Source organism: Rousettus aegyptiacus, unplaced genomic scaffold (genome assembly GCF_014176215.1).
Source record: "Rousettus aegyptiacus isolate mRouAeg1 unplaced genomic scaffold, mRouAeg1.p scaffold_m13_p_7, whole genome shotgun sequence".
Classification (NCBI taxonomy): domain Eukaryota; kingdom Metazoa; phylum Chordata; class Mammalia; order Chiroptera; family Pteropodidae; genus Rousettus; species Rousettus aegyptiacus.
Window position 1 is genome coordinate 10,549,001 of NW_023416310.1, and position 16,894 is coordinate 10,565,894.

The following is a 16,894-nucleotide window of genomic DNA, read 5'->3' on the forward strand; positions in this document are numbered from 1 at the left end:
AACTCCTCTTTGTTTTCTTTGCTGAAGGAGTGTCTTTTGATAAACAGATTTATCTAGAATTTTTTCTTTGCCAGATTTAGTGATCAGCCTGTTTAGTAAGATACACTTTCGTAGTCGTGGAGAAATGAACATGCTGAGCTCACTTCTCAGATTCTCTTGAAAAACAAATAGTTATAAAAAGCAAACCATATTGAATATTTCAACATTTCTTTTTTGATTCATGGAGTTTTATGGCTAATATAAAAATTAAAGTTTGGTCTCTACCATACAGACATTTGATATTCCATATCTCTTTTTATTTCTTCTTATGGAGCGGGTGGGTTGGGTAGGGGGAACATAAAAATGGACCCATGTAAGAAGAGATTCTGACTAAGAATCTTGCCAGCACTGAATCTCATCCAGTTTAAAAGTTTATTTCAGTGGTACGTTGTTAATATGTGGTAGCCTCTCTCTGCAAGCAAAGAAAGCATCTTGTAAGGATGGCTATTTTGTGAGCCAATTTGTAGCAGAAGTTATATGTCTAGAGAAGGAAAAATGTTTTATTAGCCTTATCCTTGCTTAATTATAGATATAGTTTCACAATGTTCCTGAAAGTTACTACTTCCTGTTAAGGAATTTCAAGATTAAAAAAAAATTAGATCTATTGTTTAAGTAGATGGAAAACTAATTGATTTCCCCCTATAGTTTAACTAATAACAATAAAAACATACTCATGCTTTCAACTCGAGAAGCAAAGCGTCCCCAACACCTTTGATAGACTGTGTGTCTCACCTTAATGACATCATTTTTTCTCTGTATTGATGTAACCAAATTCCTGATCTTAGTAGTTATCTTTCCTATGCTTTTCTGTATGGTTTTATCAATTTGTATGTGATCCAGAAATATGCTTTTTAATTTTGCATTTTTCATATAAATGACTTTATTATAGATGTTCATCCACTTTGATGAATGTAGCTATACTTTAATTTATTTCCTGATATTGATAATTTGTGTTTTTATTTTTTATTTATTTGGCTAGAGGGTTATCAATTTTATCGATCTTTCAAGCAATCAGCTTTAAGTTTCTCCACCTTTTTTTGGTTTTCAACGTAATTGACTTATCTTTATCTCCTTTCTCCCGCTTGCTTTTGCTTTTATTTTTCTATTTTTTTAATGTCAAGCCTCAAGTAATTGATGTGAAACTTTTTTTATATGAGCATGTAATGCTGCCTATAATATAGCATATAATCTAAGCCCTGCTTTTTCTGTGTTCCACACATTTTGTTACACCGTGTTTTCATTTCGTTTAACTAAACATTTTCTGATTTTCCTTGTTATTTTCTATTTGATCCCTGATTATGTAGAAATATATTTTTAATTTGCACAAATTTGGAATTTTACCATATACCATTCTGTTGTTGATTTATAGCTTAATTCCTTCATGACCAGAGAACACACTTTGATTATTTAAATTCTTTTTAATTTTTATTGCCTGTGAGATGTTCTATCTTGGTCAGTGTTCCATGTGTACTTGAAGAGAACAAGTGTTCTGCTATAGTTGGGTAGAGTGTGCTGTGTGAACTAGGTTAGGTTTTCAACTAGGTTAGAACTCCTATATCCTTTCTGATGTTTTCTTTGCTATTATTGATCATTAAAGAGAACTGTTAACGTTTCAATCCATAGTTGTGAAATTTTCTATATTTTTATTTATTTTTTTGTTTGTCTTTTTTTTTTTTTGCTTTGTGTGCTTTGAAGCTTTGTTCTTAGGTATGTACATATTAAAGATTGTCGTATCTTTTTCATGAATTATCTCCATTAACATAACGTCATAACTCTCTTAAACTTAGAAGTGTTCTTTTATATTAGGTCTACTTTGTCTTCCAAAAATGCCTCCTGTTTCCTTTCTGTTTAGCATTCCCTGGTATATCTGGTATGGTTTTATAAGCAGATTTCTGGTAGACAAAATATAATTTGATCTTTTTAATGCAATCTTTAAATCTATCTTTTCATTGGATTTTTTAAACTGTCTATACTTAATGTACTTTTCATATAGTAGAGTTAAAATGCTACTATTTTGTTAGTTTTTTTCACTTATGCTGTCTCTTCCTTGTTCCTTTTTGCCTCTTTTTCTATCTTCTCTTGGATTAATTTAATATTGATTATGGTTCCAATTTACTTGCAGTATAGGCTAATTTGTTAAATCTCTGTTTGCTTTTTTAGTGGTTGCAATACCCACTTTTCAAATTGTGTTAAATAGTTTCTTTATATTCCTCTTTTACAAAGTATTTTTTTTAGAAAGAATTGTTTGATTTTTATCAAATATCTTTTTGGTATATATTAATATGATTACCTTGTATGCTTCATTTTTGTTAAACTAATTTGATAGATTTTATAAAGTTGAACCTCATCACATTATATGTATCCTTTATTTGTTTGTTTCTTACATTCAACATTTTGCTTCTGAGAATTTAACCAAATTGATACATGAAGACAATTTATTCATTTCAACTACTTAATAGTATTCATTATATGAATAAATGACAGTTTATATATCTAATTCTGTACTTCTGTAAAATTCGTTCTTATTTATTTTTTGCTACTATAATCAGTGCTGCAATGCATATTTTTGTATATGTCTCATTATACTTATTTTTACTTTGTTGACTAGAAGTGGAACTAGTGGGTGGCTTCGTTCTGTAAATGTCAAATGGGTCAAGTTGGTTGACCATGTTTTTCGAGTCTTCCAAATGCTACTGATTTTCTGTCTAATATCCTAAATGTTTATGTTCTTCATATGGGAGCTTTCTAATACAGGAAACAAAAAACTGGCAGAACTGTGAAAAAGAAATAGATAAACAATTATAGTAGGACATTTCAGTACCTCGATCTAAGTAAAGATATAGAAGACTTGAGAATACAATCAATCAACATGACCTAGTTTATACTTACAGAAAATTTTATCCAGTGACAGCAGAATACATATTCTTCCCGAGTGCACCTGCGATATTCACCAAAACAGACTACATTCTGGATCATAGGACAAACCTCATATTTACAAGAATTAAAATCATAGTTTCTTCTCTGGCTACAATAAAATTAAAATTGTACTCAATAACAGAAATCCATCTGGAAAAATGTCCAAAATTTAAAAAATTAAATAATAGATCAAAAAAGAAATTGCATAGAATATTTTAAAATATTTTTGTATGAAAAAAATACAACATTAAAATTTGTGGGATGCAACTAAAGCAGCCCTTAGAGGGAAATCTATAGTCTTAAATATTTATATTCGAAAAGAGTAAGGGTCTCAAGTCAGTGATTTAAGATCTACCTTAAGAAAAAAAGAGTAAATGTATCCTAAAGCAAGTAGAAGGAAGAAAATGACATAATATCAGAAAGAAATGAAATTGAAATCAGAAAAATAATAGAGAAAATTAAAGGTAAAATCTTATCTTTGGCAAGATCAATGAGGAAAGACTGGTCGAGTAAAAGAAAAATAGAGAAGATACTTTTACCTTTATCGGGAATTTTAAAAGCAATATAGATTATTCAAATATTGAAAAGGCAATAGGGGCATATTATGAACAACTTTATGCCTATAAATTTGACTCTTGATGAAACTGACAAATTTCTTAAAAGACAGAAAATACAGAAACATCTCTAAGAAATAGATAACCTGAATAATTTATTCGTTAAAGAAAGTGAATTCATAGTTAAAAACATTTTAATAATAAAAACTCCACAGCCAGACAATTTTGCTGATGAATTCTATAAAATACTTAAAGCAGTAGTAATTCCAATTCTACATAAATTCCTCCATGGAAAATAAAAGAGGAACACTTCCCAACTCATTTTTCAGAGGCTAGCATTGCCCTAATACTAAAACCAGACAAAGACATTACAAAGTAATAAATTGTAGACCAATAATACTCATGGACATGTTTGAAATCATCATCAAAATGTGTGTTTTCATTTTAGCAAGTGTCTGCTATCATTCTCCCAAAATATGTACTGTCATCCTGGTAAGGATTTGAGGGATGCAAATTGAAACAAGATATTTTTTAGCATCACACATGTTAAATTTGTTTTGCTCTATTTAAAGCCTGTCTCAGATTTTGACATTTGGACTTTCAATTAAAGTCAGACCTTTTGTTGAATTTGAGTTGATTAACCTTTTGCAGTAGATAACTTTCCTTTAAATAGTGCCAAGATATTCTCTGAGGAAAGAATCTAGCGAATGCTTATTTATAGTCATAATATGTATTACAATTCATCAATCTTCAGTTTTTATATTATTTTAAATGAGATTAAAGTATTAACTATCAAGAAAAATTAAGCTTACTCCAAGTTTAAAAAAAAAAATCTAGCAAGAGCCAAACTTATTTAGCATTTCATGTAGAGAATTTGGAATTCTGAGATATTCATCTGATTCAGTGTAAAGTGTCATCGCCTTATGTGGGGATTTCGGTACATATAGTTCAATGTCTGACTCTATACTTAATTTATAATACTGTGCTATACCAGGCCATTCAAATACATTCTGATTTTAAACCTGACACAAAACTGGAGTGTAAATGGCTTTTAAGTTTGGCCTATAGTTACAATTATCTTTGTCACAACTCCAACCAATAGAGTGCCTCCATGACCAGCCATCCAATTTGCCCAGGACTGTCTGGGTTACCAATTTATGAGCCCTTCAGTGTTAAAACTGGAAAAGGGCTGGGTAAGCTTGGAGGAGTTGGTTGCCCATATCATTCTAAGTTGTTTTTTAATGTTCCTTGCAATTATTAACACCTCTTCTATGTAGTAGATGAAGGACGATAACCGAATCATTGAACATATACCTTTATCCTCAAGAGTTTTCAAATGTAATAGAAAATCACTTCCATATTACTTGCGACATGCCTTTCAATAGCTAAAAAGAAAAACAAACAAAAAAAAACTCCAAGAATAACTTCTACATGCTTTGTGGATGCCTCTGTGATCATGTAGTTGTCTTGATATGAATATACTGCATTTTTTCTTGAAATATAGTTTTCCTTTATTTTTCTTTTCTGTCAGGAAAATACAAACAGAAGTTTTAAACATCAAAAAATGAATGTAGGGGTTGGTGTTCATTTACCATGTCAGCTTCGTTTACCACGTGCTGGAACACTTGATTATATACAATGACTACCCATTAAATGACCTATGAAAAATAATTCTGGCCCTGAATCATACTAAAGTTATGGAAGATGTTTCTTTTACTTTTCCTTCTATCAGAATCTATACTTTTGGTAGATTTCCTAGTGTTTTTGTTTCTTCTAGTTCTTTAATCCAATATTGGGTGGAACAACAGGAAAGGAGCTGGAGAGAGAGGAATGAGGCAGGAAGAGGCAGGAATGAGGAAGCAGGAAGCATGAGTAAACACAAGAAACTTGAGATTAATAGGAAATTAATAAGTGATTCAATCCAAGGATTGAACTCAGCACCCCATCAACTCAGGTGATGACTCTCTGTTCTACTTCTCACTTTAGGCAGGTACAAACCTGCCGGATATTATGGTATGGATAAAGTAAACAATTTTAGCAGCTCAAGAACATGCCTACCCCTGTAGGTATCACAAGAATGAGCTTCTACCTTTCCCTAGCTCAGGGTTCATATCCTGCGGTGACATCTACAAGTTTTATACTAAATGAGATAACATGCACGTAATACTTTATTGGTTTTTTTTTAACTCTATTAACCTGACCAGACTCAAGAAATTAAGAGGTCATTAATATCTGAAATCCTTTCAAGTGCCTAAACTCAAGGTAATTTTTTTATGTATAGCTCAAAATCTTCTACTTATTGGTCTTGTTTTATTTCCATACAGCACCTTCCCATCATACCTAAACTTTTCACTAAAGTGGAGTTAGCTAGACTAAGTGTAACCCTGCCCCTAATCCCCTAATGAATTTTTACTTTATTTGCATGTAGAATTAAAAAAAAAAATCATTATAAAGCCACTTTACAAGTCAAGGAAACTTGTTGCTAGAAGTGAAATATTCATATTTCTCCTTTGATAGAATCTTTGTTTACAAGTTCCTCTGATCTTGGCTTTCATTCCATATGTGGTCTAAAAAGGGCAAACCAGATCTTTCTGACTACTTGCCTGTAAGGTACTTTGTCGATCACAGTAAAATGGGAAAGCATGATCTCTACTGTCTGTGAACTTAGAGGTAAACAGTATAATCTTATTTTTAAGGGTTATTCATTGATAGAAGCTCAGTGGAGAGTTTAGGATGAATATATGTCCGAGTTGGGTGGGTAGATTTGCATGCTGTTGAGGTAAGGAAAAGAAATGTTCAGTATGCAAATAATTCTGAAAGCAAAAGTGAATAAGATTTATGTGTTGCTGTGAGGAGGGATTTTAATGCCTTATTCCAACCAATATTCTAGAATGAACTCATCAAAAAACCTTAAAAATTCTTGATGGAGGTATACTTCTGACTTGAATCCTTTTATAGTTATTCATACTTACATGATGTTCCAGAATATGGTAAATGTTCCAGGTTCACTTGAAAAGAATGTATTCTGCTGATGTTGGGTGGAATGTTCTACAAATGTTAGGCCAAGTTCTTTGATTCTGTTATTCAAGTCTTTCATATCCTTGCTTGATGTTTTCTTGTGTTATCAACTTTTGAGATAGTGTATAGAAATATCTAGTTATAATTGTAGATTTGTCTTTTTCTCCATGCACTTTTATCAGTTTTTGCTTCATGCATTTCAAAGCTCTATTATTAGGTACAGAAAAATGTAGTACTATTGTGTCCTTTTGATGAATTGACCCTTTTATAATGATGAAATTGTTTTTTTTTTTTTTATGTCCGATAAGTCTTTTCTTTGAAATATACTTTGTCTTTTTTTTCATAAGTGTTACCATGACATCTATTTTTCTAGCTTTTACTTTTAACCCATTTGTATTTAAAATGCATTGTTGTAGGCAGCATGTAGTTGGGTATGGCTTTTTTACCTAAACCATCTTTGGTTTTTAATTGAGATTATCAGGTCAGTTACATTTAATGTGGCTGTTTATGTGGTTATGTTTAAGTCTATCTTCTTGCCTCATCTATTCTTTGTTCCCTTTTTTCTCTTTCTGCCATACTTTTGGATTCTGTTTTATCTCCTTTGTTGGCTTATCAGGTACAACTTAGTGTTGTTTATTTAGTGTTTTTTTTTTTAAGGTCTAGAGATACATATTTAAACTTAGCAGCTTACGTTCAAGTGGTATTATGCCACTTCATATATAACATAAAAATCTTGCAATTATATACTTTCATTTCTTTAATTAACATAGTTTTTATCCATTTTATTTATACATATGGTAAAAACTCCACATTGCATCATTCTTAGTGTTGTTTAAACAATTTTAAAGAGATGCAATCTGTTGTGTGTACCTATCCATGTAGTTACCATTTCCAGTGTTCTTCATTCCTTTGTGTGAACCCATATTTTCACGTTATCACTTTTATTCTTAAAAAAAAAAAAATTGCCTTCTTCTGCCTTTGTCCTTTAACATGTCTTGTACTGTGAGTCTGCTGGTGGTGCTTTCAGCTTTCCTATGATTGAAAAAATTTTCCTTTTACCTTAATACTTGAAAGATACTTTTGCTGGATACAGAATTCTAGGTCGATGTTTTTTTCTTTCAGTCCGTGAACATGTGGCTCCACTGTTTTCTCATTCACATTGTTTCCATTGAGACGTCTGCTGTCACCCCACGATGTTTGTTCCCCTCGATCTGATTTGTCTTCCTTCTGTGCCACTGGCTGTATTTAAGATTTCCTCTTTATCCCTGATTTAAGGCAACTTGATAATGATGTACTATGGTATTTTCTTTTCTTTTCTTTTTTTTTTTTTTTCCTGTGCTTGGAATTAGTTGAAATTGTTGGATCTGCAGGTTTATAGTTTTCACTATTTGGGAACTTTCCATTATATATATATATATATATAATTTTTTTTTCTGTTCCTATTCTCCCCATCTCTTTCCACCACTGATACTGAGTCTGAGGCAAACAATGGCTTGGGTGGAAGTCTATCATTATTTTGGCTGGTCCTTTAGTCCTGACCTAGGACCCCACCTATATTTCCTGGAATTAAAAATTATTTTTTAAATGACATATCACTGACAGATCATTTACCATTATTATCAATTTGAAGTGCTCTTGCAACTTTCTTTCTCATTCTGAGATTTTTTGTGCATTCGGTAAGTTAATGAAAAGTAGATGAATTAAGCGCCACTATATGACTTACATATAACCTTTTGGTCTTAACTTAGAAGTCAATTTTTATAATTTTTCTTATGCTCTGATGTTTCTTTTAAATTTAATACTATCCAAGTATTGGACAGTACGGAATCTTAATGACCCATCTCATATGGAGCTAAACTTAGAAGTCTAGTGTAGAGAAAGTTGGAGCAGATATGCTATCCATTGGATTCTAATACTGTAAAATACGGTCTATTTTTCTTGAATTTAAAATATCTGATTTAAATCCCAGAAGTATTTGTGCTTCCAAGTTATGTGACAAAATTAAACTAAGTTCCAGTAAGCACTATGCTACAAGCTACAATATGAATGCCATATCAATTATTTCGGAGTAGGAATCAGTAATATGGATATGACAATTTCTCATTAACACTAACAACTTAAGAGCTGTTTTTACATTAGAGTAAAATAGTAATTTAGTCGCTTAGTAAATGATTAAATGCAGAGTGTTATGTAATCAGTTCGCTAAGAGTTGGTAAATGTTGCCAAACACAAATGATTCATTTCCTTAATAATGCCAGGGAGTAGAAGGCCATCGGTCTCAGTGAAGGAGCTTCTGTCAGGACTGGAGTCCGCGCTGCAGCAGAGGCAGCCCAGCGAGGTTGGAGGAACACAGGCTTGCCCTCAGTGCTAGGAGTTATGAACGACTTCACCCCTCTGAAAGCTCCACTTTCCTTCTGTAGAATGCTCCAATTTATATTATGAGATTATTGCTAATACTAACATAACCAAAGGTCGTTGCTACCAATTCAGTACTAACAGGAGTCCCCAGTTTGGGGTGTGACGGAAGAAGAGAGACTATTCAGTGCAAACGGCCCAGTTGTGTGAATCATTTGAGCTGTGGAACAGCCCAGTTGTGGTACGGCCTGGCTGTGGAACGGCACAGGGAGACAGCTCTGTAATGATACAGCACTGACTAGGCAACAGCATGGCTATGAGACTGATCTGGGGTGAGGTGGCCCTGGTCCTGGCGTAGCTCTGCTCTGACTTGCTTGGGTCGGGTCTGGTTCACTGTGCTCTGCTCTACGCCGCTGTGGTTCCACTCAAGTCTTGACGGCAAGGCAGCCCCATTCAGCTTCGGTGTTACAGCTCCAGCTAGGGAACCACAGCCTGCAATGGGGAAGGAAACTGTGCTCCCCCAACCAGAGAGGAGCTGATATATAGAGAGAAGTCCCCACCCTTAGTCCCTAATTGGTCCATCCTCATGTAAATGATGACTCCAAATCCTCACAGTTTGGTTGTCCCCAGTAGTACTATCCTGATTGGTCAGAATAGAGCTGCTCTGATTGGTCATATGAGGGTATAGCTGTGCAGCTCGATTGGACAGGGGAAATCTCAGTCCTATTGGTTAAATTTTCATCCTAGAAGCTCTCTCATAAGGGCCAACTCGGATGGCAGAAGCACAGTGCGCAGGCTGACAGGTCAGCTTGAGCTTTTCACTACTGCGCGGTGCACATGAGAGGCCTCTGCAAATGATGGCTGCAAGATTCAGGTTATGAATTTGGGCCAGAATAACACAAGGAGTCCTTTTTGGCAGATATATTTCTTCTGCGGGCGGTGGAGGGGTGGATGTGCTCAACGATACATAGTACCGCCTGTGTTATTGTTAGGGTCGTTGAACTGGACTGTATGTGGGTAATGCTTTCTGTTGTGTCTAAGGTAGCATTTTTCTCAAGAAAACAGTATGGAGAAGGACTGGGTAAAAAGTATTTGTTGCAAGGTTTTTGAGGGGACGATGAGGTAGCCTTATATTATGGTTGATTTTAAAAATTTCTATTTGTTTTAATGATGAAATCAGTTCATATTCATTCTTTTTAATAGCTCTGTGGCATTCTTTTTTATGAATATAACCATAATTTACAAAAAACAGCCCTCTATTGATAGATTACTTAAACGTTTTTATATTAATAACAACACTGCAGTGACTACCACATGCTTTAGCTCCTATCTGCCAATATGGTGTTACAACAAACATCTAGTCATTCTCAAAGGACATAGGCATTTGCCTTAGGGTCTGCAATGCTGAGTCGCCCTCTAAAGAGGTCACGCCCATTTTCTCCTGTGACCAGAGCTCAGAGCATCTGTTTCCTTCCAACTTGCTAAACTCGTTTCCTTTTAAGCTTTTGATTTTTGCCAAAATCATTTATTTAAAAATTATTATTTTAATTATTTATTTAATTATAGCTGCAGTCAAATGACTTTTTAAGTGTCTATTATCCATTTTTTAAAAATTAAATACCCCTTTATGCACTTGCCCATTTTCGTATTGGAGTTTTTTTTTTTTTTTTTTAAGTAGAGTTTGGAGGGAATATTTTCTACTTCATGGAAATTAGACCTTCGCTACATATGTTGCAAACACTTGCTTTCAGTTTGCTATTTGTCTTACTGTTTTGTTTATATTTTTCCATGTCAAATTTAAAAATATATCTAGTTAAATTTTTTGATATTTTCTTTTATGGTTTCCAGAATTTTGATTTTATGCACTCCACAATGTTTTCATTTTTGTTTTACAGTGTTACTTTTTAAAAGTTTTAATCTCCATTTCCTCGATTTGGTCATGTTAAGTAAGATGCTATCACTGGGGGGAGCTGGGGAGCGGGAGAGGGGACCACCTCTGTATGATTTTTGCAACTTGTTGTGAATCGATAATTCTTTCAAAATAAAAAGTTAAAAAACAGTAAGGTGAAGCAGAAGGTAAAAAACACCGTGGTTTTGAAGTGCTGCCACGGAAATTTTCATAACTCTTGTCTGCACTAAGTGCTCAGAGAAGACAACCTTTGTGCTCTGAGTGGCAGTGTGATCTGAGATAGTGTGATCCAAACAGAAAAGAGCAACCACTGTACACCCGGGTCGTACTCATAATAACAACTCGTTTGTATAATGCTTCACAGCTTCCAGAGATATCGTCGTGTCATTCTCATAACGGTGCTGTGGAGGTAGGTTTATTGTTTCTGCTGTGCACTTGTGATAACAAACTCGAAGGCGTTAAGTGACTTGCTTAGGGTTACAGGATTACTAAGGGACAGAATTGGGACTGTCTCCCAGGCTGTTGGTGTTTCTGCTATATCACAGTGTTCTTTGGACTTTCTCGACTCTTTCAGAGCAGAAAAAGCCTCTGCGTCTAGGGCAGGATGCAGCCATGGGGCCTGGTAGCTGCCGTGTGGGTTTAGCTGCGAGGAGGGGTGCGTAGGAGGTGCAGAGTGTGGGGCAAGTGGTTGTTGCTGGTGCAAAGGGGAAGACGAGCTTGGAAAAAATTCACAATCACTATATCCGTACAGCTGCCATGACTAATGCTAGCGAACTACTAATAAGAAACTTGAGGACATCACATGTCCAGACTGTATGCTTAGTATTTAGTATATATTATTTTCTGTATGCTACATAAGGTGTATTTATCTTCATTTTATACTTGAGGAAATTGAAGCTTAGAAATATTAAGTAATATGCCCAGCATCATGGCTGTACCATGGGGAGAAAGGACTGAGTGAAATAGAATTGGATAAATGTGTACATCTTTTCATTGCTTCCTCTCTGGGGAACTGAACTACTCTGTTTTTGTTTTTGTTATTTTGCATATGAAGATGATGTGAAGGAACTTTTCTCTCCAACCAGACACAAAGTTTCTAGTGCTATCAGTCTCTTCTTAAGCCCTTTGCCTTTCTCCCCTCCCCTGGGGTCTGGCAGCAGGCTATGCAGACAGTGAAAGTTGCTATCGATCGCCTTTCGGCTTACTTACTTAGAATCAGGGCAGCAGGTGATCTAATGCTAGAACATATTGTAGAAGGCCTTATTTCCTTATTCTCAGCCTCCTGTCCTCCTTGGTTTTATAGATGTGACTGTATTTGAATGGAATCAGTGATTAGATTGGAGAGAAGCCAAGCCTGCAGTTAGGGAGTTTAGTGACTTCTCCTGGAAAGTGCGGACTCCTGTAAAACAATTCAGATTCAACAGTCATTTGCTAATAAGCATTACTATGCACTAAACACAGTGCTAAGCTCTTCATATCTGTAACCCTAGCAACAATCCTGTGAGGTGGAGGCATGCTTTCCATTCTGCACATGAGTGAAGTCCGAGTTCACGCAAATGTTCCAAGATCACATCCCTTGTCACTGACAGGCACAGGATTTTAACTCAGATCTCTCTGGTCCCAAGTGTATCTCCTTTCACACAAGGGGTGGCTGAATTATTAGATGTACAAGAATTCTTATTAATTGCGGATGCATTAATTTGATATTTGAGAATTTTGCTTTTCTGAAACTTGATTACCTGTTATGTACAACCTCTGACAGAGAACGTTCTTCTCAGGTTTCTTTTTAGCTACTTGGTTGGCTGTCCATTGGCGCCTGAGCAGTTTTCTTTCCTGTTTGAATATCTGTTTTATGTGGACATGGACAAGGGGCTCCTAGTGGACCCAAGCTCACTGCATGCCCCTTGCGTCCTCTCCCTCTCTAGCTAGCCCTTTTTCGTTTTATTTGCAGATAGTCTTCCTTTTGGGATCCTTTCATTGTGGATACTTCTTAATTTAAGGTTTTCTTTTGGGTCTTCTCTTTTCACTCTGCATACTGACCTGCCCTCCACTGGCTATCTCATTCATTTCAGTCGTCACCTATCACCTATAAGGGACAATGTTCAGAACCATGCCTGCAGACCTGATCTGTCTCTAGAGCACTTACGTATATTCAACAACTTATTAAGGACCTTCGTTGAAATATCCTACAGGCGTCTCCAATGTCACATTTCCTCTACTTCTATGCTTGCGCCATTCCTAAGTCCTTCTTCTTCCCCATTTCCTGCATCTGGCAAATCACCACTCCTACTCCTAAATATTTTTCAAAATCAACTCCCCCCTCCCCCCACCACTGCTAATCCCCAGGTAAGGCTGCCACCATCTCTTGACTAATTTTTCATGCCTTCACTCTTTCAATCCATCCCCATACTACAGACAGAACATTCTTTCAAAAATCTGACGGTGCCCATTGCCTGCTTATAAATTCTGCAGTAATTCACATTGCTTTCAAGGCAAAGTCCAGACTTTTTACTAAAACCTGTCATGTCGTCAGCGCCTCACCTCGTTACCTTTATCTCCTCCCTTTTTCTCCAAACCAGTTGCTTATATTTTCTAGCCTCATGACCAGTCTGGTTAGGAACTCTTCTCTGTGTCCTGCTTTCTTCTGTAATAGCATTTATTACACAGAATTGTAATTGTTTATTTCAATGGCTGCATTCCCCCACCCGTCTGTAAAATGTCCAAACTTAGGGACTCTACCTTCTTCACCACTTCATTGTCAACTGAGCACAGTGACTAGAATACTTACAGGCTCCGAAGCATTTACCGAAGTTCCATTTGTTATCCTTGAGCCTAATACCTTGCAAAATCAGGCATAGATAGTCATTTGCTTTTTTTTTTTTTTTTTTTGGAAGCTGTAATGGAAAGATCAGAAGATTCAATTATGTAGGAAACAAGAAAAACTCTCTATTTAACAGTAATTGTCTTCCGTTTTTAATATTCCCTTAGTCAAATATGGGTGGCATGATAAAAATAATTATTATGTCATATAAAGTGTAGCATCTGTCTCACCTTTGCCATATTTCAATCTTGAAATTTCTTACAGATCAGTCTGCGTTTTGTATTAAAAAGAAATCAAAAGATCAAGTACAAGTGACTTATTTAAACCAAAGAGACTGATTTCAAGAAATGGTGTTATAAATTTAGCAAGAAGCAAAGCATCAGACTCCCTATCAATGTACCTTAACTGATTAAAATATGCGTAGGGCATGACTTCTCCATATAAGGGTCAAACACAATAGGAAGAGTTTGCAGAGTGTTCGTGAGAATGTGACCGGAAATTAAAATAACCTTTTCAAATGGAAGAAGGCATACTGCTGCTGTGAGGTAGGGGGTGAGAGCCACTATCCGGATACAAGTAAAGTGAGGATCTGTTTATGGAGAGTGGGAGGACTTAGTGGAGAGGTTAATGGTGTTCTTTGTCCTCAGGTATAAATCTCTTAAGTGAATGGTGGCTCAGGTTTTTTCATTGTTTGTTTTTTAAATCTCAGGTTTACTGCAGCATAAGTGAAAAGACAGTTAGGAAGAAGGCACGGAACATTAATTAATCTGGAATGCAGTTTAAGAAAACCCAGGAAAATACAATCTAGTTTTGAGCATAGCTGAATTGGGGAGTGGTTGTAAGATAACTTGTAGCATTCTTGTGAATAAAACCAGTGTATTTCAGTTCAGTTTCTACCTGAATTTTAACCTTTCCTTGGGTTAAGGTGATGTGCACCGAGAGTCAAAACAGGAGAAGTGTGGTGGGATGCAACAGGTAAACCCTAGAGCTTTCAGAGAACGAAACAGCATGAGGAATGAGTGGGGGAATTGGGCCACTGACAAAGCCTTTGTTTGTATAGTAACTGGTACCCTGTCTTGAGCCGGATGTAGAAGATGGGGTACAGTAAAAATGGATGAAATGGGGAATAGAGTGGGAAATGAGGTGAAGTGTAAGAGGTGCCTTGGTCACAGAGGAAAGACCCAACTAGCCTCCAGGTTCTTCTTTCTCTCTCTTCCCCTTTTCATTTTCCTTTGGGACTGACCTGGTTACTTGCAGAGTGTACACATCCTCAGGTAGAGTCGTTGCCATTTCCCAGACACTTGACATCAGAGACAATAATACTTCAAAACCCTTTCCCATACTTATTTATATAAACTTTGAAAGCCCTGAGCAAGATATATTGGTATCACGATGCCAATTTGACAGACGAAGCAAAATGCTTAGGGAGGCCACTATGATTTGACCAAGGCCATTTAGTGATTTATTGCAGAGTGGGGATTACAGCCAAAATCTACCATCCCGCTTTGTGAAGCAACACACTTGTGGAATATGTGGCCGTTACGTAGTAGATGGATGTAGGGTTTGGTACTGTCCTTCAGAAGCCCAAGACAGCAGCCAGGGTTTTAGACAGATTTTGGTCAGGTAGAAAACTGAGATCTAAACAATTTGTTTGCCTTTATCTTCTAATATTTTGTGAGAGACTCTGTTGTTTTGTTCAAAGAGTCTATTTTCTATCAAAAATGCTGCCGGTTACAATAAGACTAAAAGCTTCCTTAACCTAACACACACACACACACACACACACACACACACACACACACACACACACGAAGGCAATGATAGCTAACATTTTATAGAAGCAGTTGTGGAGAATACATTAAAGTTAATGAGTATTAGGCTACTTATATTATTTACAAGACTTCAAAATTTTAAATATTTGTCTGGAAATACAGGCTAGTTCCTGTTCACATTCCGATCAATCTTCTGGATTATAGAATAGTTGACCATTTTCTCTGGGTCTAGAGGAAGGTCCCTAAGTGGTTTGAGCTTAGGTAAAATGAATGAGCTCAATACAATGCCAGATGACTATATGTGAGGGTTCTGTCCTTGTCCCCTGCCACACCCTGTACCCTCTTCTTCCCGAAGTCACCAGTTTTTGACCATTCTAAATTCATTCTGAGGATTAAAGGCCTCATGTCTGCTGGTATTTTCCTCCCCTAAGAGAACTCAGTGGAAAAGGCAATGGCAAAGTTAAGAGAATCATTTTTTAACAATGGGGTCTCGGGCAGTGTTATATCCATATTTATAATCTACCATCCTGCCTAGGTGTGAAGACCCAACAAGTTGCTCTAATCCCTTCTGTCTGATTTACTTCGAAAGGAATTGTCACAGCTGTCGCTCCGGTCTGGGACAGGCAGATGCAGCCCTTTAAAATCTTCCTGAAGAGTAAGAAATAGAAGAAAAGGGCTTATATGGAAAGCACGAGACGGTCCTTGTTCCATTTATATTAATAACTCACTATGTAGCTGTAAGGACTCTAGTCTTCTTTCTGGACAGAAGTTTCTACATTTGCAAAATGAGTTTTGGCTCATGGTGGGAAAGCTATAAGGTTCATTCCCTCTTAGCTCTGGTGTAAAAACACAGGACTTTATTAAGACTTTATTAAGATACTTTTCAAACATAGACAACTGTATGCTTTGAGGACAGAAAATACACATTGGCCCATATTTGCCATCTTTGCCTCTGTTTTTAAAGCGATAAAACATTTTGCATGAAGTCGAAGGCTACTGGATACTACAACTTAATCCCATTCTACATCCTCTTTTCCTATAGTAATCACTATTCTGAATTTTGTGTTTAATATGACCATACATGGTTTTATACTTTTCAATATATGTACAAGTCCATAAATAACACATAGAATTGTTTTTAATATTTTGAGACTTTGGATGAATGATATAATAATGACAGACCATTCTTCAACTAACTTTTTTGCTCTCTTACTATTTTTTCCACTGGGTTGTTTTGGATTTTTAATATTAATTTGTATGGGTTCTTTATATATCATGGATATATATTGTATAATAGCATGTGTTGAAATCTTCACCTCCTCTGTAGCTTTTAAATTCTGTGACGTTTTTAACAATAAAATTAAATTTGATCAATTGTGGCAGATTGCGTATTCCAAAAATAGCCACAGCCTTATCGCCTGTCCAATGGGCGCTTCTAAAACTTCGCTACTTCCTCATCTAGGAGTGGAACCCTTGTCTCTTGCTCCTGAAATCGGGAAGGACTTCGTGC